This window comes from Saimiri boliviensis, chromosome 5 (genome assembly GCF_048565385.1).
Source record: "Saimiri boliviensis isolate mSaiBol1 chromosome 5, mSaiBol1.pri, whole genome shotgun sequence".
Taxonomy (NCBI): Eukaryota; Metazoa; Chordata; class Mammalia; order Primates; family Cebidae; genus Saimiri; species Saimiri boliviensis.
In genome coordinates this window covers 90,514,862-90,542,457 of record NC_133453.1, presented here as the reverse complement: position 1 = coordinate 90,542,457, position 27,596 = coordinate 90,514,862, and the positions used below count along the sequence as shown (strand labels likewise).

Sequence of the window (27,596 nt, the reverse complement as noted above, 5' to 3'; positions counted from 1 at the left end):
ACACCATTTTGTTTCTTATTTTTACATTCGTCAGGTTTAAGTAAAACACTGCATTACCAGCACAACTGGTTTAATATTTGCAAAACATACAAAATTACAAAATACAGGTGCATACAAAAATACAAAATACAGGTGCATACAAAAATACAAAAATACAAAATACAATAAAATGTACAAAACATTTTATTGGCCGCTGGTGCTTGGCTGCGGATCATTGATGTCGTCATCTGAGGCAGCAGTTGGGGTTACCGGAGTTGGTTTTTTCATAAACATGGTGAGCTTTGTCTGAATCATATGTTTCTTTTTTTCTTCATAAATTTCACAGTACAGACGAAACACATCGTGCGCCATCCGTTCAATCCTTCATTTTCGTGTCGAGATCGATGGCCTTTCTTTCTTTCTTGGCAGGCTGAGGCATAGACAAAGACAATTTCCTCTTGGTAGACATCTTGGGAGGGGTTTGATGAAAAATATCCAAAACACAAATTGCCGCACCGAGTCTCGGATAACAGTTGAAATGGTGCACGCGGAGATGGTAGTGCTGCCAGAAGCTGGTCCGCACTGTCCTACGCCCAGCTGGGCAACGTTTGTGCTGCCAGACGCGGAGCAGTCGTGGCTAGCGATTGTGGTCGTAAAGTCGAATGGTCGTACGTTGCATAGGTCGTAAGTCGATCAATACCTGTACTTGGGAGGCTGAGGCAGAAAAATCACTTGAACCTTGGAGGCGGAAGTTGCAATGAGCTGAGATCGCACCACTGCACTCCAGCCTGGGCAACAGAGCAAGACACTGTCAAAAAAAGAAAAAAAAAGAAAAATAAATAGAATCAACCAAAAATTCTGTATAATGTAACAACACAGAGAGTACCAATAACACCTGATATTGTGTATATGGACTGACTTCCTTGGGTGCCAGCCACGACTCCCCTGCTGCTGACAGTGCATTCACTTCCTGGGCTGACATGTGAAACTCTGGAGTGTTTATCCTCCAAAGTTATGGACTTTCTCAGAAATCAAGATACTGTCATTTGGTTCTCGTGAGCCCCCGGGCAATGCATCTTTTTGGACTGTGTAACTCAGTTCTTCTGCAGGGAGACTGCAACTTGGCACATGGAAGCATGGAGGTGCGTGGGAGACTCCCCATCCACCCAGGGATCCGCCTCCCATTTCTCCCCTTCAGTCCTCCAGCCCCATCTTTTCTCTTTCTCTTCTCCCCATTCTCCATCTTCTGGGTTTTGCTTTTTCTTCCGCTTTTATCCCTGTTGGGAAAAATAAAAATGTTCCCATCATAGTAAGAGTAAAAGCAGATGTTCTGAAGTTGCCTACTAGCTAATTCAGCATTAATATATACCAGAAACTATGCTAACAACTTCACACGTGTTAACGCATTCAATCCTTACAATGAGCCTGCCAGACAGGAACTTGTGTTTCTTCCGCTTTTATAGACGAAGAAACCACGACCCAGGGAGGTTAAGTCACTTGCTCAGGGCCCCACAGCTACCAAGGAGCATAGGCCAAATTTGACCTTAATGTCTGACAGTGGCACCCACACTGCCATATTCCCACTGAGTCTTGCAACAGCTTTGCAAGCTGTGTCTCCACATCCCACAAAAGGTGTCTCCTCCACGGGGCTTCCTGACCACATCTCCTTCAAAGAAAAACATTTTAAGAATAGAGAAAATAAACCAATAATGTTTCTTCCTATAGACTGTTTCTGTCCGTGCTTTTATCACTGCCTGTGCCGCAGCTCCATGGTAGGACTTTAGAACTATGCCTTTGTTACCATCTTGCTATCCTAAGAGCTTAGTGCACAGAAGTTTGTCTGGGTGAAGATATTTTTCTAGAAACAGCCTAGTCACAGAGCCATAGTCCCCAGCTCACACCACCACAACAGTGGCCTTGTGTCATCTCTTCTGTGGGTCAGCTGGCCGAAGCCATAGGACTGAAGCAGATGGCTGAGCCTGCAAATGGTGCAAGGCTTCTGATGGAAGAACCTAGCAATTGAGATAAAAGTGCAGCAAAATGTTTAGGAAAAATATCTGAGCCTGCAGCAGACCGCAGTCATCACTGCCCTTCTGTTAAACCAGAAGCCTTCCAAGCCTGAGAGTGGGCATGTTTGCCTGACCACAGGCTGTCCTCACTGATTAAACAGTTTCTAAATGGAAATGAACTAAGAGCTCTCTGCACTGTAGCAGAAAACGTTCCCTGTGGGGCCAGTGCTGCCCAGGCCTGGGAGTGAGTAGGATACAGCAGCGCGGGTGTGTGCAAACGCGTCACCTTGGCCATGGGCCACCTGGCACCCCACTGCAGCGTGCCGTGGGGTTTCTCAGCATCACCACATCCTGGCTCAGCTGGTGCCTGTAGGTGCAGCATAGCACTTCCGTGGGGAAAGCTTGATCAAAGGAGGCTCCTGGGCCTTCTGAAAACCCCCACACCAGCTCTTGGAAAAGGAGTCAGAGAATGATGTAGGGGAGAAAAATGAGTGGGGTCTGGTATCTGCTGAGAGGAAGCGGAAGGAATAGTGGAGCAAGGCACAGCTGTGCTCTGCGTGTGCCCGTTCCTGTAACTGAGTTCCAGTCTTGGGGCATGAAGGCATCTGTGGAGGAAGAGCAGGCTAGATGGCTCAGCCTGGGTAACAGGCAGGAAAGAGAAAAGGAGAGCCCGGTCATTAGGACGTCAACCGTGCGGCTTGGTGCGGCTTGGTGCGGCTTGTAGCAAACTGACCCTTTAGTGACCCGAAGATCCTCAGGTGACAGCAGCTTCCATCTTCCAGGTCAATCCTGGCCCTGCATGCCTGATGGCCAGAGAAAGGGTGAAGTAGCCACTCCTTCAATGCCCAGTTGACTCTCATGATGCACCACCTTCTGCCCGGAAGAGGCCAGGCTGAGGGTGGAGGGAGGGGAGAGGAGAGATCATAACCCAAATCAATGCCAAATCATCAAGTCCTTGGCATGGGGAGTGGGCACCAGAGAAGGAACTGGGTGCAGGGAAGGAGGCAGAGGATGCAGCATGCAGCCTGGCATCTCTGAACCCACCGTGAGATGTGGCCTTTCTCCCTACCTCCATTTGTAGGATGGTACAATAGTGGGGAAAAAGCAGCTGCAATCCTCCATCTACCTTTTCTGGTCCATTCTCCTTGCGCTTGGGTCCTCCTGCAATTCTGGCATTCAAACATGGAGACATACATTCGGGACTGGAGAATCTGGCTAGAATGTCCACAGCCACATTCTGGCTTTGTACTGGGGCCAAGGACCGCAAGGACCATCTGATTCATTCATAGCCTCTGACTTTGTTTCTGGTCTGCTCTCAATGTCTTTTTTTGTGACTGACTCAAGGATTTCGGTTAGGACACATTTAAAAAGGTGAACATTGATGTATCAGTCCGTTCTCACACTGCTATAAAGAACTGCCCAAGACTGGGTAATTTATTATATAAAGAAAAGGTTTAATCAGCTCACAGTTCAGCATGGATGGAGAGGCATCAGGACACTTAAAATCATGCCAGAAGGTGAAGGGGAAGCAAGGCACCTTCTTCACAAGGCAGCAGGAAGGGGAAGTGCCGGGTAAAGGTGGGGAGGTGCTCCTTTTAAACCAATCAGATCTTATGAGAACTCACTTGCTGTCACAAGAACAGCATGGGGGAAACTGGTCCCCATGTTTCAATCACCTCCACCTGGTCTCTCCCTTGACACGTGGGGATTATGGGGATTTGGGGGATCACAATTCAAGATGAGATTTTGGGTGGGACACAAAGCCTAACTATATCAACTGAAACACAAAGACATAGTTTTGAGGTTGGTAATGCTTCCTTTCAGATAAAACTACCTTTTCCTGTAGGCTGCTAAAAATGTATTTAAAAAGAAACATGTTAAGCCCTGTCCTGCCTAGAAAATCTCCCTTAGCATCTCTTTGAGGAGACGTTGACAAGCAGGCTGGAAGGGGCACTTTTATTTTCATGCCTGGCTGTTCTTAGCTCCGTCAGGAGGTGTCTCAAAGATGCCTCTACAGGCAGAATGGAAACTGCTGCAAAAGAGCAATGAGAAGCGGGGTTCTCTTGCCGGCTCTGAGAGAACCCTTGAGGGAAAAGGCAAATGCCTGAGCCTGTAGAACTGGCTTGTCTCCTGCTGCTGCGTTGTCCAGAAGAGCCACACATGATGCCAGGGGCGGGGGCTTCCTAGAATTGCTGCCACCTTACTGCACTCTTTACTCGCAATGTCACTTTTGCCTCTCGGGGATGCAGTGGTTGGTATCCACAAAGAAGCAGGTGGAGTCTGCTTCTCAGATGTCTAATCAGCACTATTGTAGTTTGGGTTTCCTGGGAAACAGACTCTGAGAAGGAGGTTTGTGTGCAGGGGCGTTGTTGGGGAGTAGGCTCAGGAACAACACTGTAAGAGAGTGACGGGAGCAGGGTGGATGAACGGAGAGCTTGAACCGCGGTGCAGTCACGACAAGACCTCAGAGGTGTCTCAAATTGAAGCAAGGGCTATAGGCCTTTGGGCCTCCACTTCGTCTAGACCCTGGCTGACCTAGCAAAGGGCGTAGCTTTGGCTGAGTTAGCTCCAGCGAGGACAATTTGTGGGGAAGGCTCGACCAAGAACAAAGCCATCAGCAAGTACCACTCCTCTACATATTAACTAGAGGAACGAGTGCCTCAGTCCTGGAGCCGGGATTCTTGTGTCCGCTGCCATCCACCCCTGGTGTCACACAGCATACCTCCCTAGCAAGAGAGTAAGTCCCATGATCCTTGCGATACTTTGCAGGAGTCTATGTTAGTGGATGGAACATTCTGGAAGCCCTTGGCTAGTGGTGCTGGCTGAGGCCCTGTGGGCAGGAAAGGTGAATCAAAACATGTCACATGTATCCTTTCCAGTCGAGAAGAATCAGTGACCCTCACGGGGTGGGAGGAGTCCAATGTACTCAACTTGCCAGCCGTTGGCTGGTTGGTCTTCATGCGGGAGGGTGCTTTATAAGGGGACCAGTGTTGCTTTCTGTTGCCAGGACTTTGGTCATTCCACAGTGGCAGCTCTAGTGAGTGGGAGCACAGATTCTCTATCGTATTACTTGTTAAATTGTCAGCTTTTGGATTTATTTAGATTGATTGTACTGTTTTTAGTTCACTAATTTTTATTTTTATTCAGTCTTTCTTGTTTCCTCTAGTTTTATTTATTTATTTATTTATTTATTTTGGCAGAGTCTTTGTTGCCCAGGCCGTAGTGCAGTGGTGCAATTTCAGTTCGCTGCAATCTCCGCCTCCCAGATTCAAGCGATTCTCCTGCCTCAGCCCGTAGCTGGGATTACAGGCATGCACCACTCTGCCCAGCTAATTTTTGTATTTTTAATAGAGATGGGGTTTCTTCATGTTGGCCAGGCTGGTCTCAAACTCCTGACCTCAGGTGATCCGCCCATCTCAGCCTCCCAAAGTGCTGGAGTTACAGGCGCGAGCCCCCACTCCCAGTCTAGTGGTTGTTGTCGTTGTTGTTTTGTTTGTATTTTTCTGACCTCCCCTGCCCATCCTTATTTCTTCCTCAGCTTCTCTCTTGACTGTCTTGTCACAGGAAGATACTGGATCAGGAGTCAGCCAGAATCCTGCAGAGTCCACAGTCCCAAAGGCTGAGAAGTGCTCCCCTCCTCCCCACCCCTCCAAGGTGGCTGCCCACACAGGCGGCCTGTCTTCATCTTGCTCTAATTTAAGGAGACCAGGCACTTTGTATGAAAGACATCCAAGTTCCTTACGAGAGTAAGAGGCCTATGGTACGTTTTGTGATTTGTTTCCCTGGAATCTAAGGAGGAATTTTTCCTTTGCATCTTTGACTCTGCCCTTGGCTTAGAAGGAAAGTAATGGAAACCAAAATGTTGGCCTTGGGCTCCAGGACACAGCCCTACCTGTGACCACCACCAAACTGACAAGGGCTAATCCAGGTGGCCCTAAACACACTTTGAGTTTCTGCAGCTGGGAAGCGCTTTCCTTTAACCTACTTAAGCGTCAGTTCCCTGATCTGTAAAACACCCTTGCTGGTTACTGTGTAGACCAGGCGTCCCCAAACTACGGCCCCCTGAGGCCATTTATCCGGCCTCCCTGCCGCACTTCAGGAAGGGGCACCTCTTTCATTGGTGGTCAGTGAGAGGAGCACAGTATGTGGCGGCCCTCCAATGGTCTGAGGGACAGTGAACTGGCCCCCTGTGTAAAAAGTTTGGGGACGCCTGGTGTAGACGAAATGAAATGTCTACCACAGAGCTTGTCACTCAGTCCTTGCTCTATAAATGTTCATTGCTACAGGTTGTATAGATTGGGTCATTCTTATTTGAAATGCTTGGACCCAGAAGCGTTTCAGATTTTGAATATTTTTGGATTTTAGAATATTTCATACACATAATGAGATACCTCGGAGATGAGATCCAAGTCTAAACAGGAAATTTATTTATGATTCTTATACACCTTTGTACATGTGGCCTGCAGGTAATTTCATTTTTCTCTTGGAGATGCTGAATAAAGTGAGTGTTGTGTGCCTGTGTTTTGACAGCGACCTGTCACATGAGATCACATATGGAATTATCCGCTTGTGGTGTCATGTCAGCACTCAAAATGTTTTGGGTTTTGGAACGTTTTGGATTGGGGATTAGGGATATTCAACCTTTGATGCTCTCTGCAGTCCTGTCGGTCCTTCCTGAGGGCAGGCAGCTGTCTTACTAACCTCATCATCACCCTGAACTTTGAATATGCTCAGTGAATGTGGAGGCTAACAGAAGAGTTTCCATTTGGAAATGTGGGATCCCTGTAAAAGTGCCCAGGTCTGAATTTTTTCCCCAATAAGCCTTTTGCATTCCTACAGATTTTTCTAATGCAGCCCATGTCTGGGTGTAGGTATCAGGTCTCTTACTCAAGTACAGACCCCATACAGCAGCACTTAATAATGACGCTGCTGGTTGGGATTCCCATCACAGTCTCATTTGGCCTAGCCAGCCCAGGCCAAGTTTTTTGTTTATGATGTTTGTTGATGAAGCAAAACTTCAGCTGATACAACTTCATTCAATATTGCTCAACCTTGGAAGCAACCCAGGTGTCCTTCAGTAGGTGAACAGATAAATAAACTGGGGTTGATTCAGATGAAGGCATATTACTCAGCGCTAAAAAGAAATGAGCTATCAAGCCATGAAAAGGCATGGAGGAGCCTTAAATGCATATTACTAAGTGAAAGAAGCCAATCGGAAAAGTCTGCATACTATATGGTTGCAAGTGTTTGATGTTCCGGAGAAGCGTAAAGTATGGGGACAGTAAAAAAAAAGCAGTGGTTGCCAGGGGTTGGTGGCAGAGCAAGATCTATATACACAAGGATTTTTTTAAGACAGTGAAAATACTCTGTATGATACTAAATTATGTATACATGTCATTATACATTTATCAAAAACCATGGAAAGTAACACCAAGAGTGAACCTTGGTGTAAACTATGGACTTTGGATAATAATGATGTGTTCATGAAGGTTTATTAATTGTAACAACAGTGCCAGTCTAGTGTAGGGTGTTGATAGTTGGGGAGGTTGTGCATGTGGGAAAAGGGGGTAAATGGGAATTTTTTGTATGTTCCTCTTAATTTTGCTTTTAACCTAAAACTACTCTGGCCAAAAAAAAAAAAAAAAAGAGAGTCTATTAAAAAGAAAAAAGCCTGCCAATATGAGTGAGTGTGGCATTCTATGTGGTCTCTGTGATAAGCCATGCATCATGGGAGTTATCAGGGAATGTGAAAGCCTGTGTGATGGGCCTGTCTTCCCTCATCTTTTCTTGGAAAGGACCAATTCAGGAAAAATAAAAGTAGTTATAGCCACATCTCTTTTTAATCATTCAAAATGAAAATAGCTCTTTTTGACTCTGATACATAAGAAGCATTTTCTTACACCCAAGATTACCTATTTTATTGAAAAAAATGTCAATAAGAAAATCAGTGCTGGCCTGCCACAGTGGCTTATGCCTGTAATCCCAGCACTTTGGAAGGCTGAGGCAGGAGGATTGCTTGAGCCCAGGAGTTTGAGGCTGCAGTGGGCTACGATTGTGCCACTGCACTTCAGCCTGGGTGACAGAGAAAACCCTTATCTGAAAGAAAGAGACTGAGGGGTGGCAGGGTGTGGGGGTGGAGGCAGAGGAAGGGAGAGAAGATAAAGAGGAAAGAAAATTGCCAGGCACAGTGGCTCATGCCTGTAATTCCCACACTTTGGGAGGCTGAGGCGGGTCCATCATGTGGCCAAGAGATGGAGACCATCCTAGTCAACATGGTGAAACCCCGTCTCTACTAAAAATACAAAAATTAGCTGGGTGTGGTGGTAGTCCCAGCTACTCGGGAGGCTGAGGCAGGAGAATCACTTAAACCAGAGAGGCGGAGGCTGCAGTGAGCCGAGATTGCACCACTGCACTCCAGCCTGAGGAGAGAGAGAGACTCCATCTCAAAAAAAAAAAAAAAAAAAAAAAAAAATGATACTGATTTTACTTTTTAACTTTTATTATCTGGTCATCTTTGAAAGTAGCAACAGGGAGGCAGGTATCTAATTTTTCATCCTGGAATCAGAGTACTGGCTCTTGAAGCTCAGAGGATTAAGGTTGGATCTATCAGTTCTTCCTTGTGCTGGTTGCTGGTGCATGTTCCTGTATCTTAGGGAAGCCAAAGCACACACAGGGAGCAGTCATAGGGCTGCAAGGAGCCGCCGGGAAGCGATGTGCTTAAAGAGGTATTTTGTGAAGATGAATATGTCAGCTGTGATGAGAGCAGATTCAGCCAGGAGAGAAATGGAGGCAGGGAGGCCCATTGCATGGTGTTATTGCAACAGATGTGAGGTGAAAAAGATGCACATGTTGATGAGAACCACAAGACTGTAAGAAAGGAGTGTCAGATGTGGGGATAAATGAAAAGTAAGCTTTAGTTTTCGTAAGCTAAAACTCAGTTAGCTTACGAAAGTTTCCCAGAGGCAAAATTCCCTTTTATTTTTGTTGATATCAGAGCATTACGAGGACACAGTGATTGTCACTAGTTCGTGTGCTTTAGTTGTGAGCAAATAAACCAAAACATCAAAGGAGCCCGCTAAACCACCACTCAGCTTTGCAGCTCGATTCCCCTGTCTGAGACAGGCAAAGGGTATGCTCTCCGTAGTGCGGGAGCCAAGAAGAAACCTCATGGGCGGGCTGGAAAAGTGAACTTCAGGCTTCAAGCAGAGTTTTCTGGAAGGCTACGTTGACTCTTACATTTATTTTCTGTTTCATTTCAACTCATTCCCCCCCACCCCCCAGGTGTGGCCCTTTCAGCTGATCCCACTGACCTCTTTACTCACAGATGAGCCTGTTGCTCATCTGTGGTTTGGTGATTGTCTCCTCCGTGGGGGCTGCTGAGAGGGACAAAGAGTTCACAGCAGGAAGCCTGGGCATCTTGGCTGTTTGAGAAAGAGACCTAGATAGGTTGCTTCTTTGGCTTTCTGGAAAACAGCAGGTAGTGACTTAAGCCAGAGTGACTTCTGAGAAGGGTCAGAAGAAAATGTCAAAGGAGGTGACAGCTTGAGAGAAGAGGTGGGGAATGGGCAGTGGGAAGGGATGAGGAGAAATAGGAACAAAGATATGGAGAGTATGAGTGAGTTTTGTTCTCTCATAGAGATGATGGGCAGGTTCTTTGAAACAAAGTCACTACTTTCTCTCCTTAGCCATAGCTATTTTCTTTGAAGAATGATGATACCAAGTGAGACAAATGTTGTGTGGTCAAAAGACAGAATGAAACTGGGAGGAATGGCCCATTGTCTAAACAAACCAGCTGTTGAAGCAAGACATATCTCAGTCCGGTCATATACATACAGCACAAAAAAAAAGGCATCCCTGTTATAGACTGAATTGTGTCCCCCCTAGATCTGAAGTCTTAACCTCCAATATCTCAGAATATAATCTTATTTGGTGATAGAGTCTTTACAGAGGTAATCAAGTTACAATGAGGTCATTAGGGTGGGCTCTAATGCAGTATGACTAGTAGTAGCTTTAGGAAATGAGGCCATTTGGGCACAGACACACAGGGAGAATGCCACATGAAGATGAAGACAGAGATCAGGGTGATGCTTGTACAAGCCAAGGAACACAAAAGATGACCACTGATCCTCCAGAAACTAGGGGAGAGGCATAGAAAAGATTCTTCTGCACAACCCTTACAAAGAACCAGTCCTGCTGACACCTTGATCTTGGGTTTTTAGCCTCCAGAACTGTGAAATAATACATTTCTGTTGTCTAAGCCACTCAGTTTGTAGTACATTGTCACGGGAGCTCTAGCTAATTATTATATCACCTTTGATATCCAACACTAATTCTCAAACATACTTCCCTACATGATTGCAAATATCTCCTTTCAGTAAAGAAACTGAGAAATTGAAGAATGTGAAAGGAAAAAAATTACATTGAATTATGAACAATGCAGTCAATCTTTTATAAGCAAAACCCCAGGAAAATTTCATGTCAGGAAAATGAAGACAATATGGTTAGCGCCTCATCTAATTTTCTGCCTAATAATTATTCCCTGTCAGTTAAATATCAATACAGGGAAAGAGATAGCTTGACAAATGGGTGGTTAAAAGTTTTAGAGATGCTGGAACAATAAGAGAAAGGCTATTGCAAAATTGCAAGAGGAAAGAGTAAAGAAGTAGGGTGGAAAATAAGTTGATAAAGAGGCAATTTGGCAGCAGGTAAAATGGGGTGGGTTATAACAAATTAACAGAAATAATGAGATGTTTGAATCTGTATATTTTATATGTGGTATCATATAGATACCTGTTTATCTCTTAAATTCTCATTCTAGAAATGAGGTGTATTTTTCAAAGTGATAGGCCAGGTGCGGTGGCTCACACCTATGATTCCAGCACATTGGGAGGCTGAGGTGGGCCGATCACCTGAGGTCAGGAGTTTGAGACCAGCCTGGCCGACATGGCGAAACTCCATCTCTACTAAAATTACAAAAATTGGCCGGGCGAGGTGGTGGCACCTGTAGTTCCAGCTACTCAGGAGGCTGAGGCAGGAGAACCGTTTTAACCTGGAAGATGGAGGTTGCAGTGAGCTGAGATCGTTCCACTGCACTCCAGCCTGGGTGACAGATCAAGACTCTGTCTCAAAAAAATAAAATGAAATAAAAATCTGATCAAGATTACAAAGTGAAGGTGTTAGTTAGAGCATTCATGAGAGAGAGACCAAGTGAGGAAGAGGGTAATCTGTTTGTAAAATCTTCTTCCTGCAAATATGCCATTATACAGAAGTGAACCCTCTTCCTGCCAATGCCCCCATTTCCAGATGATATTATGGAATGAATCTGCATGCAGCTCAGGCCCCCAGAATTCTGAGGAACTTCCTGCTGACCTTGTGTGCCTCATCAGGGTACACAGGCTCTTTGCATGTCCCTGTAAGAGATAGTGGGTGCTTCCATTTGAGCTAGTATCTACTCAGGTGACACTCTTGGACACTAATTATATTTGCAATGGCTAGTGCTGCAGCAGGTGGCATCCTCCTAGAATAACCTGCATAGGGCCCTACATACCAGCTACACAGATTAATGTCAAATAGGGAAGACTTCTTTATGATGCTAGTATTGGAGGCTGAGACTAGTATCTACCAAGCAGGTGGACCATGCCAGAACATGGCATAGTATAAGGATAGCTTACACTATTAGTATAAGCTTCGTGAAATAAGCTGATCTCTAATATACCCACAGATGTGTAATGAAAGGTCTATTGTAGTGAGAAGCTGCCATGGTAAGAATACAATTTTATGCATCTTATATAGGATGTAGCAATGAAACAGGATATGCTGCATATTCTGGTCTCCCAAATGGTTCAAAGGAATTCTTTCCTAGGAGGTGACATTTAAATACAACTTAGACTTACAAACCACCTACACATGCATAATATGCCTTGATCATAGGAATTTTCTTCAATGCCTGAGAGCCCAGTTTCATCGTAGTCAGTCAAATCAAAGATGGCAGAATTTTTAAAAGGTCAAATGCTTGACTATAAGAAAATAAAGGAGTGTTACTCTCGCAGAATTCAGTTCCTGGCTACCCAAGCCTGTGGAACTCTTTCTTCACCCATGGTGCTAATGTCATGTCTGATTCTTGCACTGAAGGCACTCCTTGGCCCTGGCAGTGAGGAGCCCTGGACGAGGCAGGAGAGGGTCTGAGGACCTCCGCAGCTGCCACAGAGATAGGTTCAGGGGTTTCCAGTCAGTCTGTTGCAAAGGATTCATGCTTGTCATTTGCTGCTCAGGAGATGGGTAGTGAATGGCTCATTGCAACCCATGTAAACAGTAAAGCTAGTTTACTATGCCTTCTTTGACTCAAGGTAGGCTAATTTCTATGCCTTCTTCGACTCAAGGAAGTAATGTACTATGGCACTGCATCATCATCCTTTCATTAATCTAAGCCTATTTATTTATTTATTTATGAGACGGAATTTTGCTCTTGTCACCCAGGCTGGAGTGCAATGGCGCAATCTTGGCTCACTGCAACTTCTGCCTCCTGGATTCAAACAGTTCTCCTGCCTCAGCCTCCCAGGTTGCTGTGATTACAGGTGCATCTACCCTGCCCAGCTAATTTTTGTATTTTTAGTAGAGACATGGTTGCACAATGTTGGCCAGGTTGGTCTTGAACTCCTGACCTCAGGTGATCTGCCCACCCCAGCCTCCCAAAGTACTGGGATTATAGGCATAAGCCATCATGCCTGACTTTTTTCATTTATTTTTATTTTTTGTAGAGATGGGGTCTTGCCATGTTGCCCAGGCTGGTCTCAAACTCCTGGCCTCAAGCAATTCTCCTGCCTCAGACTCCCAAAGTCCTGGAATTATAGACATGAGCTACCATAGCTGGCCTCTTTTTCTTCTACTTAATATACATGTATTAAGCACTTGTAGTGGGCTAGGCAGTATGGGTATGATGTTGAGAAGCTTCCCAGTAGTCATCATTAAGATCTTCAACACACATTGAAGATAGGTACTGGAAATTTAAGACCTGGCCCATGTTCTCAAGAAACACAAGGAAAAAATATTCTCTCTATTATATTGAAATACCAATAAACTTACCACTCTGACTTACATACGGATGATTTTAATACAATACAATAAAAATGTCTATTTCAAAGTAGTAGTTCTCAACCTGTCCCACATGCTGATCACATAGAGAACTTTTTAAAAACCCTGATGTCCACTGCCCCACTTCAACCAATTGAATCAAAATCTCTGGGAACGGGGTCCAGGCATTAACATAAATTTTTAAAGATTCCAAGTGATTCTTCCATACTATTGCCAGAGTTAAGAATGACTACATCAGTATTTCTTTCTTTTTTTTTCTTTTTAGACAGAGTTTTGCTCTTGTTGCCCAGGCTGGAGTACAATGGCATGATCTCAGCTCACCACAACCTCTGCCTCCTGGGTTCAAGTGATTCTCTTGCCTCTGCTTCTCAAGTAGCTGGGATTACAGGCATGTGCCACCATGCCCAGATAATTTTGTATTTTTTATTAGAAACGACGTTTCTCCATGTTGGTCAGGCTGGTCTCAAACTCCCAACCTCTGGTGATCCGCCCACCTCAGCCTCCCAAAGTGCTGGGATTACAGATGTGAGCCACCATGCCTGGCTAGAATTTCTGTTTTAGGTATTTAAAACCAGAAATAGTACCAAGCATATAGTGGGCTCATCTATGATGTATTTTAATCTACTACTTTACCCAACTCTTAGCAGGCACCCAGCAGAATGCCTGGCACAGAGCAGGGGCACAGAAACTGGCCACTCCTTTCCATTCTTCCTCCTTGCTAGAAAGTACCTGGAGAAAACTGAAGCATGTGGATATTTAGGATTTGAACCGTACTTGTCAAAATGTACATCTTGAGAAACCCTTCCTCTCAAATAAATGATGTCACTCTTATTTGTATCAAAGTCCTTGATTATATATAATTACATGAGATAGTGTTCTAATAATAACCTCTTATCACCCCCAACAGCAAACGTTGAGAAGCTAGTTGGGAAAAGTTTTGAATATGCTGAAGAAATATGACACAGAAGTGAAATGGTGGCAACAATTGGAGCCTAGAATGTTTTGAGTTCAGAAAAGAAACCTGGAAACAAGGAATGAATAAGCTAAAAATAAAATAATTTTCTTATATCTAAATATTAAGAGTATGGCTCATGCAAAAGGATAGAATCTCCATGGTTGGGCGCAGTCCCTGGCTTTTTGTTTGTTTTCTGAATGGCTCATTTCATTTGGCCATCCTAATAACCAATTTCCGCTTAGTAACTGGAAATTTTTTAAAAATGGTTTTGATTTTATTCTGTTGTTAGGATGGCAGAAAATGATATCAAATAGCCTTTAACAAAATTCCAGAGATTTCACAGGGGCTGAGAGGGAAAGGAGGCTTTCTGGGCCATTGCCCATGAGGGGAAGTGATTTTGCTCATTCATTTATTTAACAAATATGTGTTGAATGTTGACTAAATGAATGAGTTAAGGAAGGAGCAGGAGTTCTGAGATCAATAATGGAACCCTCTGGGCATTGCTTTCCAGGGAAACATTTCCTCATCAAAACACCATGTCTTTTCCCTGTAGAAGTCGACATTTTCTTTTTTCTGTGAAGAAATGAACCCACACATGTGTTACTTCATTTGGATCTTTGCACTTCAGGTGTTCGTTTGGAAGTTTGCAGTATGACAACATGCAACAGGTGTGTCTCAGACCAGTGAGTGCAGCGGCGTGAGGTGGTGAGATCTGGTGGGAACAGGGGGAAAGTGAGTGCTATTTTTATCTTAAGCTCAGTGCCTCGGAAGGACCACAAGTTACGGTTTGGGGTTTTGATTTTAGTTTACATTGGTGTTTATTTTTTCCCCTAAATGAAATAAACTTTCACTTCCTAAGCCTTCTGTGTAATGAGGTGTTCCTGAAAGGCGGTGGAGGGGAAACACTTGAAAATCTCAAGTTTTTAATCCACGAGGAGCCACTGGTCTCCTTGTGTCCCTGCCAGGGGATATGTCTTATGAAGGACTATTTTTAGATAAGCCATGGTTAAGGTAGGATTCGATGGCTAAGAGCAGTGCTTCTCAAACTTTATTATTCATACAAATCACTTGGGGCCAGGAAAAATGGCCAATTGGTCCAGATTCCAATTCAGCAGGTCTGCCATTAGGACCTGAGAGCCTGCATTTCTAACAAGCTCCAGGCCATGCTCATGTCCGCCAACCTTACTTTTGAGTAGAAAGGGCTTAGAGGAGCTCTGGCTGTTCGTAATAAAGAAAAGAGTTGTGTAGTTTCTAAAATCTTTTATTCTCTAAGAGGCTTTCCCAGATTAATCAGAACAAATCTGTTTTCCTTATTTCCTAAATAAAATTCCCCCCCAAAAAATTTTTGAAACAGAGATCATATGTGTTTCCAAGTATCAAGAGATCTGAAGCTTTTTGCCAACATAAAGCTAATTAAACTTCAAGCACCAATACTTCCTAGATGTCAAAATCAGACATCTAAGATTAAGAGTATTTTATTATTATTATTATTATTTTATTAGTTTTTGAGCCAGGGTCTCACTTTGTCACTGAGGCTGAAGCACAGTGGTGTGAATTAGAGGCATTGCCTGTGATGAAATAGTTAATAAGATTTATTTTTGTGCTTAAAAACTATGGATCACTGCATCTATGTATATTTGTCCATGCCAGTCTTGACCCTTAGATTTTGAATTTTGGGGTACAGATGGTGTATATCTGACTTAGAACCACAGAAACACCAAACACAGGGGCTAAGAATATTTCTAGAGGCCAGCTAGTTTCATGTCATCCCAACATGGCACGCCTCCACTGTGGGTAACAGAGATGATTTTAGGTGTAACATGAAAAAACATTGTATAAGTTTATATAGTTATGTATATATCTTAATACATAAAATATACATTATATGTTAGGAAATGTTACAACTAAATTTTTAGGGAAAGCTGGTGCATCTTTCCCAGGATTTCATGGACATGATTGTGAGGAAAATCCCACATTAACTTATCTTTTAAAAGGGAGTTGCCATAAAGAACAAATATGATATGAATGCCATTATTATAGCACATACAGATAGCAAAGATGGTGAGCGTTGTTTGCAAATAACTGAGGTTTGGGAAATAGTATTTAATCCAGCACTAAAACTCACAATGGAGGAAACAAGCTCAGAAGAATCACCATGTTTCAGAGAATTTAAGATGCCATGGATCATAGGATGTGTCTTTTTGTTGTTGTTTTTGGTTTTTGGTTTTTTTTTGAGACGGAGTTTTGCTCTTGTTGCCCAGGCTGGAGTGCAATGGTATGATCTCAGCTCACCACAACCTCTGCCTCCCAGGTTCAAGTGATTCTTCTGCCTCAGCTTCCCAAGTAGCTGGTATTACAGGCATGCACCACAATGCCCGGCTAATTTTGTATTTTTAGTAAAGACGGGGTTTCTCCACGTTGGTCAGGCTGGTCTCGAACTCACGACCTCAGGTGATCTACCCACTTTGGCCTCACAAAGTGTTGGAATTACAGGCGTGTACCACCACACCTGGCCAGGATGTGTTTTAATATCAGAGATGCTAAAATATAAGGAAATGTCAAGAATAAATGAAATATGAAAGTGGGTTACTCAAAATCAGACATCTAGGATTAAGATTATTTATTTATTTGTATTTATTATTAGTTTTCGAGCCAGGGTCTCACTTTGTCACCCAGGCTGGAGTGCAGTAGCGTGATCTTGGTTCACTGCAGCCTTCACCTCCTAGGTTCAAGTGAACCCCCTGCCTCAGCCCCCCAAGTATCTGGGACTACAGGTGCATGCCACCATGCCTAATTTTTGCCCAGGCTGGTCTCAGTCTCTTGGACTCAAGCAATCCACCCACCTTGGTCTCTCAAAGTACTACGATTACAGGAATGAGCCACCATGCATGGCTGGATGAAGAATATTTAAAGGGTAATTTCTTCTCTAAGAACTTTTCTACTTTATTTTTATTTATTTATTTTTTTAGATGGAGTCTCGCTCTTGTTACCCAAGCTGAAGTGCAGTGGCATAATCTCGGCTCACTGCAACCTCCACCTCCCAGGTTCAAGTGATTCTCCTGCCTCAGCCTCCTGAGTAGCTGGGACTATAGGCACGCACCACCATGCCCAGCTAATTTTTGTGTTTTTAGTAGAGACGGGGTTTCATCATGTTGACCAGATGATCTCGATCTCTTGATTTCATGATCCACCCACCTCAACCTCCCAAAGTGCTGGGATTACAGGTGTGAGCCACCATGCCCTCTAGAACCTTCCTACTTTAATAGATGATAAGTGTTCACCCAAAGGAATAACATTCTCAGGATGGAACTTCAGGCGTTTCCTGTGGTGAAATAGTTTTGGGCAACAGCCCTTCTGAAGTCATCCCTGTAGAAGATGCCTGTTCTCCTGTCAATTTCCTCCAGCCAAATATCATCAGGAACACAGCTGTAAATAAACAAGTTGGGTTTATTACTCATTGCAGTGAGAGAGAATTGTGAAGCATCTCAGCTAGAAGTGCTCGAAAGGACATATGGTAGGATTTAGGCTTGAATTATGTAATTTTGAAAAGGGTTTAAGGAAGCTGGGCCTTGGTCTGGAATAGATGCTGTTGGTGAGCCAAGGCAATTCTATGATTTGGCATCCTAATAAATCTTTGCTAGAGGGTGAGAGAAATGAAGGTAAGCTAAAGCTGGGATTAGTAAGGAAACAGCATTTACTTGTATTAGCCAGGGCAACGGAACATTTGGTTATTTTTGTGGTTTGGACAATGTTCATGTTTTTGTTCATATTCAGATACAAGAGAGTGAGTGGTCTGGTCTTTGTGTTAAGCCATCACAGAGTGGCCTTATCTGATGTTAGTGTTGTGTGAAATTGTTTATGTTCAGTAGAATAAGACCTGGCTATGAGTGCCAGGTCAGCCCTGGATGCTGGGGCTGCCCTTCCTTCTCACACCCAGGCAGCTCTCTCCTAAACAGTCTTGCTCCATTTAGCAGAAGGATGGTTACCAGAGGCTGGGAAAGGTAATGGGGGCCTAGGCAGGGCAGAGAGGTGGGGATGGTTAATGGATATTAAAAAAAATGTATAAAGAATGGGCCAGGCATGGTGGCTTATGCTTGAAATCCCAGCACTTTTGGAGACCCAGGTGGGCGGATAACAAGGTCAGGAGTTCAAGACCAGCCTGGCCAATATGGTGAAACTCTGTCTCTACTAAAAATAGAAAAATTAGCTGGGTGTGGTGGTGCCTGTAGTCCTAGCTACTTGGGAGGCTGAGGCAGAAGAATCACTTGAACCCAGGTGGCAGAGATTGCAGTGACCCGAGATCACACCACTGCACTCCAGCCTGGGCAACAGAGCGAGACCCCATTAAAAAAAAAATAGAATAAGTAAGACCTCATATTTGATAAGTTCATTTGATATTTTAAGATAACTAAACAAATGTAATTTGTTTGTAGCACAAAGAATAAATGCTTGAGGGAACAGATAACCTCATTCTTAATAACACACTTATTTCACATTGCATGTCTAATTGGAATGTCTCATGTACCCTATAAATATATACAGCTACTATGTACCCACAAAAATTAAAAATCTAAACATTTTTAAAGATTATAATGTCAGATGCAAATTGTCAGCAAGTTAAGAGTTTTGTATTATGCTAATAAATCTAAGACCCAGATTTGGACTTTGTGACGGCAAAGGCTTTGACTCAGAAGGTGATGGCCCTGCTGTTTTATCTCTTCTAGAGAAGGTGATCTTTGGCCATCAGTGACAATCAGTACTCTACTTAGTAAAGGTAATAATCTGTGTGCTCATCAGTTCATCCTTTTGCAGCCATCTCACAACACCCCTCTTTTTACATGACAAAGAGTAACTGCCCTACTGAGACGTCCCTGGGATTTCTGTGCTTGCTCAATAGCATTTACTGGTGGTGGCAGAGCAAGAAAAGTATCTTAGAAACAGAACCCTCTCAAGGCCTGTGATGCTAACAGCCACCACCTCCCAAGGCTAGAGGTATTATTAACTAGAGGTAAGTAGGAGGAAATGAAGGTAGACTAGTAGTTGCCACGAGCTGGGTAGGGAGTTTCTTTAGGGGTGATGAAAGCATTCTGGAATTAAATAGTAGTGATGGTTGCACAACCTTTTGAATATACTAAAAACCACTGAATTGTACACTCAAATGGATACATTTTATTGTATTACATATCAATTTAAAAAATATTTTTAAAGAACTGAATAACAAGAGACGTCAAATAACATTTCAGAAAGACTTATTGGTCATTGTTGGATTTGATTTTTTTTTCAACTTTTAAGTTCAGGGGTACACACGCACAATGTGCAGATTTGTTACACAGGCAAACGTGTGCCATGGTGGTTTGCTGCACAGATCATCTCATCACCTAGGTATTAAGCCCAGCATCCCTTAACTATTCTTCCTGATGCTCTCCTTCCCCCAACCCTCAACCCCAAATCAGCCCTATTGTATGTTGTTCCCCACAATGTGTCCATGTGTTCTCATCATTCAGCTCCCACTTCTAAGTAAGAACATGCAGTGGCTTGGTTTTCTGTTCGTTTGTTAGTTTGCTGAGGATAATGGCTTCCAAATCCATCCATGCTGCTGCAAATGATGTAATTGTATTCTTTTTTATGGCTGCATAGTATTCCATGGTGTATATGTACCACATTTTCTTTATCCGGCCTATCATTGATGGGCATTTGGGTTGATTCCATGTCTTTGCTAGGATTTTATTTTGATTTTTGTCCCCTAAATTGGGGAGATTTCTAGTTCATCAGTAATGTGGCATTTGATGTGACTAGTTCATTTAGTAACAGAGTTGTTAATGGTATTCAATGCTTTCTTCTTTGGCTAAAGATAACTAGTAGAATTGGTATTGTGATTGTGGTTAACTCAGTCTGCTCAACAGAGCACTATCAAAAGTGTAAACTTCCTCTTTGGAGTAATGTAGACTGAACCAGGGTAGGAGATTATATTCTGTTCTTGTAATAGGAAGCTTCATCTTTAATAAATCAGTTAGTTGTGTTTTCAGAGATAATCCATACTTGTCTTTTAAAATATTTTGTCATCAATTCTAGCAAAAGTCCAAATAACTAGTTTCTAAAGGATTTCTTTAAAGGCTAAAACAAAATTGAGGGTAATATATTAAGCCATTCTTACATTGCTATAAAGAAATACCTGAGAGTGGGTGATTTATAAGGAAAAGAGGTTCAATTGGCTCACAGTTCTGCAGGCTGTACAAGCATGGCACTTGCAATGCTCACCTTCTGGGAAGGCCCCAGGGAGCTTTTACTCATAGCAGAAGGAAAAACAGGAGCAGGCATATCACGCTCATAAACGACCAGATCTCATGTGAATTCAGAGTGAGAGCTCACTTATCACCAAGAAGCTGGCCCAAGGTTTTCATGAGGGATCCACCCCATAATCCAAACATCTCCCATTAGGCCTTACCTCCAACACTGGGGATTACCTTTCAACATGAGATTTGGGCAAGGACAACTATCTTCAAACCATATTAAGTAATACTTAGAAAAGTAATAGAAAGTATGTCATCCTGCACAGATTTATAATACATACAAGGATGTCCCCCGCTCATTCATTCATCTGTGTGCCATGCATTCTGCCAGGCACTGGGGGATACACGGGTGAATTGGACACATTGCCTGCCACCAGAGAACTTCAAGTGTAGTAACACAACTGAGCGTTCTTTTTATGTCATCTGGGTATATGGTCGGGCTGCATTTTGTTAGTTGTTTAAGGTATTGTCATATACTGATTCTATAATCATGGAAATTAAGACCTTGGACTTGGAAATAAAAAAGAGAAAAGGTATCTTTATTCATTATTTAGGGGAAAAAAACTCCTCTCAGAGAGGAATCTGGTCTTTCCTTGGGACCTCTTTGAATCCTTGGGATGATATTTGTGTCAGCTCTGAGGGAAAGGACAGCTGTCTGGGCTGCTCCATCTGAGGCCCATTGTGCCATTTCCTCTGGGTAGTATGATATTAGGTAGTATTCTCATGCAGAAAAGAGCTCTCAAGTAATTGCAGACTTCCAAATGTTTTTTAATATGAGCACCCCGTTTTTAAAATAAATTAATAAACTTCCACGTAATGGTGGTTTAAGTAGCTATTGATTGAGAAAACACATAATAAGTAGGTCAAACAAATGCAATAATACTTTGAAATGGTTATATATTTCAGTGTCAAAATGTAGATATATACTTTCAAGTATATATGTTTTTTCAACCATCAGATTTCCAAAAATTTAAAAGTTCTATGATACTCTATGTTAGTGAGAGTGTGGCAAACTTCTGTGCCCTGGGTGAAACAGAAAATTGATATAGCCTTTTTGGAAAGCAATCAGACAATATCTATTAAAAATTTAAATGTGCATTTTCTTTGACTCAGCTATTCCACCTTTACTTAAAAAAAAAGGTCCATGACATATTATTAAGAATTTAAGTTACAGAACAGCACAAATGGGATAATCCCATTACTGTAAAATGTATTCATATGTGTAATCTCAAAACCTACACAGAAGCAAGAGACATTGTTTAGCCAATTCGCACGAGGATTTCTCAAATTTGGATAGTGTATTGATCCCATAAAGGGAAAGAGTTCTTTGGATACTTACTATTGGCTTAAAATTTTCAATCCTAAATTTTACTTAAGTAGGTATAAGTACTAGAAACCAGTGTACTCTTTATGTTTTAGCATTCATAGAAATACAAATCCAAAGACAATTTACAAATTAAATGCCTTAGGAATCTGTGTCATAAAATCCCCAATTCACAGATGATGTGCTAAGAATGAGATTTCTGATCCAGTTACAATTGTAGAAAGATATACAAGTCTATTGTAAACCATTTTGCATTTGGCTTTGTCAGTATTCTTTGTATTGCTATTAGGCTAGAAAAAAATATGAAAAAACTTCCAGTCTATGTTTAAAATTCAAGATAATCAGACCACATTGAACCAAAACTATAGACCAGTTTCAATGATATGATACTTGGTAACTCCACATTGGTTTTGGCCTCTTAAAAGTAAGGTTAATGTTGGCCAGACACAGTGACTCATGCCTATAATCCCAGCACGTTGGGAGGCCGAGGTGGGAGTATCACCTGAAGTCAGAAGTTCAAGACCAGCCTGGCTAACATGTTGAAATGCCATCTCTACCAAAAATACAAAACTTAGCTGGGCATGGTGACGGGCACCTGTTATTTGTGAGGCTGAGGCAGGAGAATCGCTTGAACTTGGGAGGCGGAGGTTGCAGTGAGCCGAGATCACACCACTGCACTCCAGCCTGGGTGACAAGAGTGAAACTCCATCTGAAAATTTTTAAAAAGTAAGGTTAAAGTTGTGATTTTTTTTTAAGCATTAAATAGTCTGGGGGAACAATAATATCTGAATCTGCTCTGTTTTTTGTAGATATTGAAAGAATGCATAGTTTCCACACAGTTCATAGTCAAAGTTTAGAAAGAAAATGCTAAAAGCTAGAAATGAGTCATTTATATCATTTAGAAAATAAACAACATTCAAATATTGTTTCTATATTTTCTATAATTGAAATGTTCAAGCTAGTATCACATCAGTATGATGTCCTGTGGCTTTCAGATAGGCCAAATGCATCATCCTCATATTAAGTCTGCTTCTGATCTTTTCTCATTACTTTTCATTAATTAAAGTAGTGCATTACTCATTTTAATTATGTTAATTTTCAAGATGTTAATTTGAATTCTCGACTTATTAAATAATTCTAAAAACTGAAGTCTTTGCATTTGAAAATGTCACTCAACTGTAAATTATCATAGCCAAAGGGAAGTTTCATCTTGATAACAAGAAAAGAAGTCAACAAAAGGGTGACAGTTATTTTGATTCTGAGACCTGCCAACCCTAAGGCAGTCAGGCTTGCTTTCAGACTCATAAATGATTAAAAACCAGAGAAGGATGGTCAAAGTGTTTATGGCATGAGTGGTAGCATTTCGAGTGACTTTTCCCTTTTCTTTTTCCTTTCATGTAATATTTGAAACTTTGTATATGATAGTGATTGTTTACATAAACTTAAAAGTAGGCGAGATGCAGTGGCTCATGCCTGTAATCCTAGCACTTAGGGAGGCTGAGGCGGGTGGGTGGATTACCTGAGGTCAGGAGTTCAAGACCAGCTAGGCCAACATGGTGAAACCCTTAAAAAATAAAAATAAAAAATTAGCCAGGCATGGTGGCATGCAGCTGTAGTCCCAGCTACTCGGGAGGCTGAGGCAAGAGGCAAGAGAATTGCTTGAATCCGGGAGGCAGAGGTTGGAGTGAGCTGAGATCAGATCACACCACTGCACTCTAGCCTGAGCAACAGAGTGAGACTCTGTCTTTAAAAAAAAAAAAAAAAAAAAAAAAAAAGTAAATGATAAATCTAATTTCACTATTGAAATTATAAAAAGATAAAATGCTATCATTGTAAATTTTCACTAGACCCCAAAAGATTTTAAACACAAATGAAAATGAGGGCTATAGAATTGAAATCTAGCCTTAAGTTGTATGTGGTCATCTTCTGGTGTCTGGATGGTGGACTTTTTCATATTTAATCATTGAGATGGCTATACAAATGAACAGATAAAATTAAAAATAATTTTGTGGGCTGGGTGTGGTGGCTCACACCTGTAATCCTTGCACTTTGAGAGACCAAGGCAGGCAGATCAACTGAAGTCAGAAGTTCTAGACCAGCCTGGACAACATGGTGAAATGGTGTATCTACTAAAAATACAAAAAGTAGCTGGGCATGGTAGTGGCCATTTGTAATCCAGCTACTCAGGAGGCTGAGGCAGGAGAATCACTTGAATCTGGGAGACAGAGGCTGCAGTGAGTCGAGATCGCACCACTGCACTCCAGCTTGGGTGACAGAGCGAGACTCTGTCTCAGAACAATAATAATAATACTTTTGTGTAAAGAACTGTGGACCTCAGACAGTATGTCCAGAATCCCTAGGGATCCTTGAATCTGGCTGAAAAAATACTTTATATTCTTATGTGTTGGTTAAAGTTTTTACAGTCAACAAGATGTAAATAAGTGTGCTGTCTTTCAGTCCCCCATCTTGTCACCTGCTCTCCCATTTCCATTACAGGGTTCCCTCCCCTTGTGTGTGTCCACTTAGAACTTCTCCTGGTTCCTTTCAGTTGCTCTTGTCTCACCAGAAAGTTCTTTGATACATGGACGGGACTGCTATAGAAACAGCCAGCTATGTAGCATGACCAAACCAGAAAAGCAAAGATTGGGTGCCATGCAGGAAGCCCAGTATGCACAGAGTCCTAGCTAGGATTGAGAGGTGAGAAGGAGCCCAGAGTTTTAAAGCCTAAAACTGTAGATATTGTCTCCATATTGGAAAGCAAAGTCTCTGAGTGCCACTGATTGGCTTCCAGTGTCAAGGTTTGAGGCTGGGGAGCACTGAGTCCCTTGAAGAATCTCCAGTGTACCTCCAGTGTCCACCCACAATGCCAGGTTCAACACCTCTGCTGTGTGGGTGATGTACCTGGATTTTGGAGCCCAGCCAGGTTGGCAGGTTACATGGCCTGATTGGGATTAGTCAGCATCTAGAAGATGGTTTAAAGCACCCACTTTACAAGGAGACTCAGAAAGTTAGAGGAAAGCTTAAACATTAGCTTTACTTAAACTCTACCTCTTACAAATGGGAGAAAAGGAGTTCAGAGTTCATGGTGATTATTACTTACCCAGTGGATCCATTGGAAATAGAATGAAATTCTCTTGACTCATCTCAGAGCTCTTTGAAATTACAACATACTGCAAAATCACCTTAAATGAAATAACCACCTTATCCCTTTCAGAAAAACAAAAACAAGGTATGAAGTATCCGTATTCAGCAAGACATTGTAAGTAGCACCCACTAAGCCGGAATTTTGTCAAAAAGAGTTGCCTTTTATGAACTTCCTACCGCTTCCCCTCTCTCAAGCTGGGCTCCCCAGAAGAAGACTCTGACAGAGTCAGATGTATGTGCAACCCCAGTGTCAAAGAACATGCTTCAGGAAACCCAAAGGGAATAGGGGAAGCAAGATGGGGAAGGGAGAGAACTCAAGCAGGGGTGTGATTCAGGCAAAGTCTAGAGAAAGGGAACCAACCCGATCCCACAGGGGACCTCTGGAGTAGAAGTTACCCTTCAGAGTTCTGTCCTCATGACTTGAGCAATAAGATGGGCATTTCATACCAATCTGTTTTGACCAAAGGCCTGCCTGCAGTAGCTTAAACTCCTGGGTACCTCCAGCCTCTGCACAGGCAGGCAAAGCTGCTTCAGGGCCCAAGGGCAGGCCTCTGCAGAAAGCCACAGGTGCAGGCCACAGAAGGCACAGGGGCTGAGGAGGGGCACACAAAACACAACAGGGGATGTGGGGAGGAGTGGCAGTGTCCACGACATGCCCAGAATCCCACAGTGCAATCTTCTGTTGGATCCTTTCCCTGTTTCTTCTATAAACCGAATTAAACAGACTCGAGAAAAATGCGTCATAACAATGAGTCTGTTAGATCAGAGGTCAGTACACTTTGCCCATAAAGACAGTAAGGATTTTAGGCTTTGTGGGTCATGAAGTATCTGTTGCAACGATTCAACTTTGCCAATTTCAGCCACAGACAATACATAAGCAAATGGGTGTGACTGTGCTTCTATAGTATTTTGTGGACACTGAAATTTGACTTTCACATCATTTTCACATATCATAAAATATTCTGCTTTTTCCGAATATTCAAAAGTATTAAAGCCATTCTTATCTTGCAGGCCATACCGACGACAGGCAGTGAGCTGGTTTTGGCTCGAAGACAGTTTTTGCCAGCCTCGGCTCTAGATCAGTGGCTTGTGGACTCTTTTGACCATGACTGTAAGCAAAGAATTTAATTTTATATTAAACCTAGAACATACATAAACACACATACACATACGTAATTAAAACTGAAGCTTCCTAAAACAGTTCTTATGTTTTCCCTGAACTGTAAACTCTGATGTTCTCATTTTCATCCTCCTTGATTTTGTTTTGAAATGCTGTCATGATCCACTGACTTGTTTCTCCAACCCCCAATGGGTCATGCCACTCACTTCTGGTTGGGAAGCCCCCCATTGAAGTCTTTGCTCTGGGTGGTGGCGAGATTGCAGTCACAGTGGCTGTTTTGTATTCATCAGCTCTGATGTTACTTGGAATTTGTCAGTAAGTAACGTAAAGACCAAAAAAAGATGCTATCACAAACCTGTCAAGGGCAGCATGACAGGATTGCCTGCCTCAACCTGCCTGGTACCAGGTGTTTCAGGAAATTTCAGATGGCTCCCCTGTCGTTCTTGATGTGTGATGCATGCATTTCATTTGAACTGAGCAGAATTCAGAGCAAACAGAGAATTTAAAGTAACTGCAAGTCCCAGCCTGAAACCTCGTGTTTGGCAATTTTGAAGAGACTCTGGGCCATTTGCATTATAGCCATGTTTGTCACCAGCTGAGGTATTTGAAAAGTGTGACAACTTCAGATAGCAACCTCCTGGTATAACTCAGCTAAGTATTAAGGTAGACTAGACCATGGTTGGCTTAAAAAAAAAAAAGTTCACTGTGATTAGAGGACAAAAGCTCGAATGCTCAGTATGTTTTTCTAATCCAGGATAGCTCTGCACTCTTCCCCTTGCAGTTCAGGGGTCAGACCGGCTCTGGAAAACAGGAACTGGATGGAACTAGCCTTTGTCACTTCCCTTTGTCCATTTCCCTCTTGTCACTCTTCTCTGACCTCTCAGTCTTGCCCTCATATCCAGATTTTAAAGGTGTGGTGAGGGAGGCAGGGAGGGAACACTTTGATATCCTGTTAAAAGGCCATGCACCGTGGCACATGCCTGTAATTCCAATACTTTGGGAGGCCAAGGTGGGGTGAGTGCTTGAGGCCAAGAGTCTCAAAGCCTGGGCAACATAGCAAGACCCCATCTCTACAAAAATTTAAAAATAATGAAATTCTATTAAAAAACCTTACGCTTACTCCTATTTTCAGTATTCTCCCATCTCCTATTGCCCCCAACCCCTATGCATGATGATGATGGGGATCTTCCTGCTCCTTTCTCTACCCAGCTTCAATTCAGTTTGGCTTCAAAAATGTCTTTGTGCACATTGCCTGTGCTAGACCAGCAGGATGATAGTTGGTGAGATAAGAAGGAGGAGACTGTCACATGGAACCACTCTAAGAATTAGGGCTTTTATATGAGTGAAATCAGGAAAATTTACAGGGTTTTGAGCAGGACAGTGGCATGATCTAACTAATGTCTTATAAGGATCATGGATGCTCCTTTAAAAATAGACTGAGGTAGGACAGGAGTGGAAACAAAGAAACCAGTAAGAAAGCTGTTGTCAAAATTCTCGTGACAGATGATGGGCCAGAACGTGGCAGTGGAGACAGTAAGGGGTGATCAGATTCTAGATACATTAACATGTACAGCCAACATGATTTTCTGATGAATTAGACATGGAACGTGGGGAAAAGACATTAAGGTTAAAGCTATGTGTACTAAGTCTCTATTGCTCCCTAGAAATTAGCATAAAATGTAGT

General features: G+C 42.6%; 1 protein-coding gene across 1 annotated transcript in view; it reads left to right on the top strand.

Annotated features, from left to right (window-relative positions):
* EPC2 (enhancer of polycomb homolog 2) overlaps window positions 1-27,596 on the top strand; it is a 232,707-nt gene that overhangs the window by 25,264 nt on the left and 179,847 nt on the right. Inside the window, exon 2 of the mRNA XM_010330319.2 lies at window positions 25,804-25,903. The gene's annotated coding sequence lies outside the window, so the exon portion shown is untranslated. The remainder of the gene's footprint in view (window positions 1-25,803; window positions 25,904-27,596) is intronic.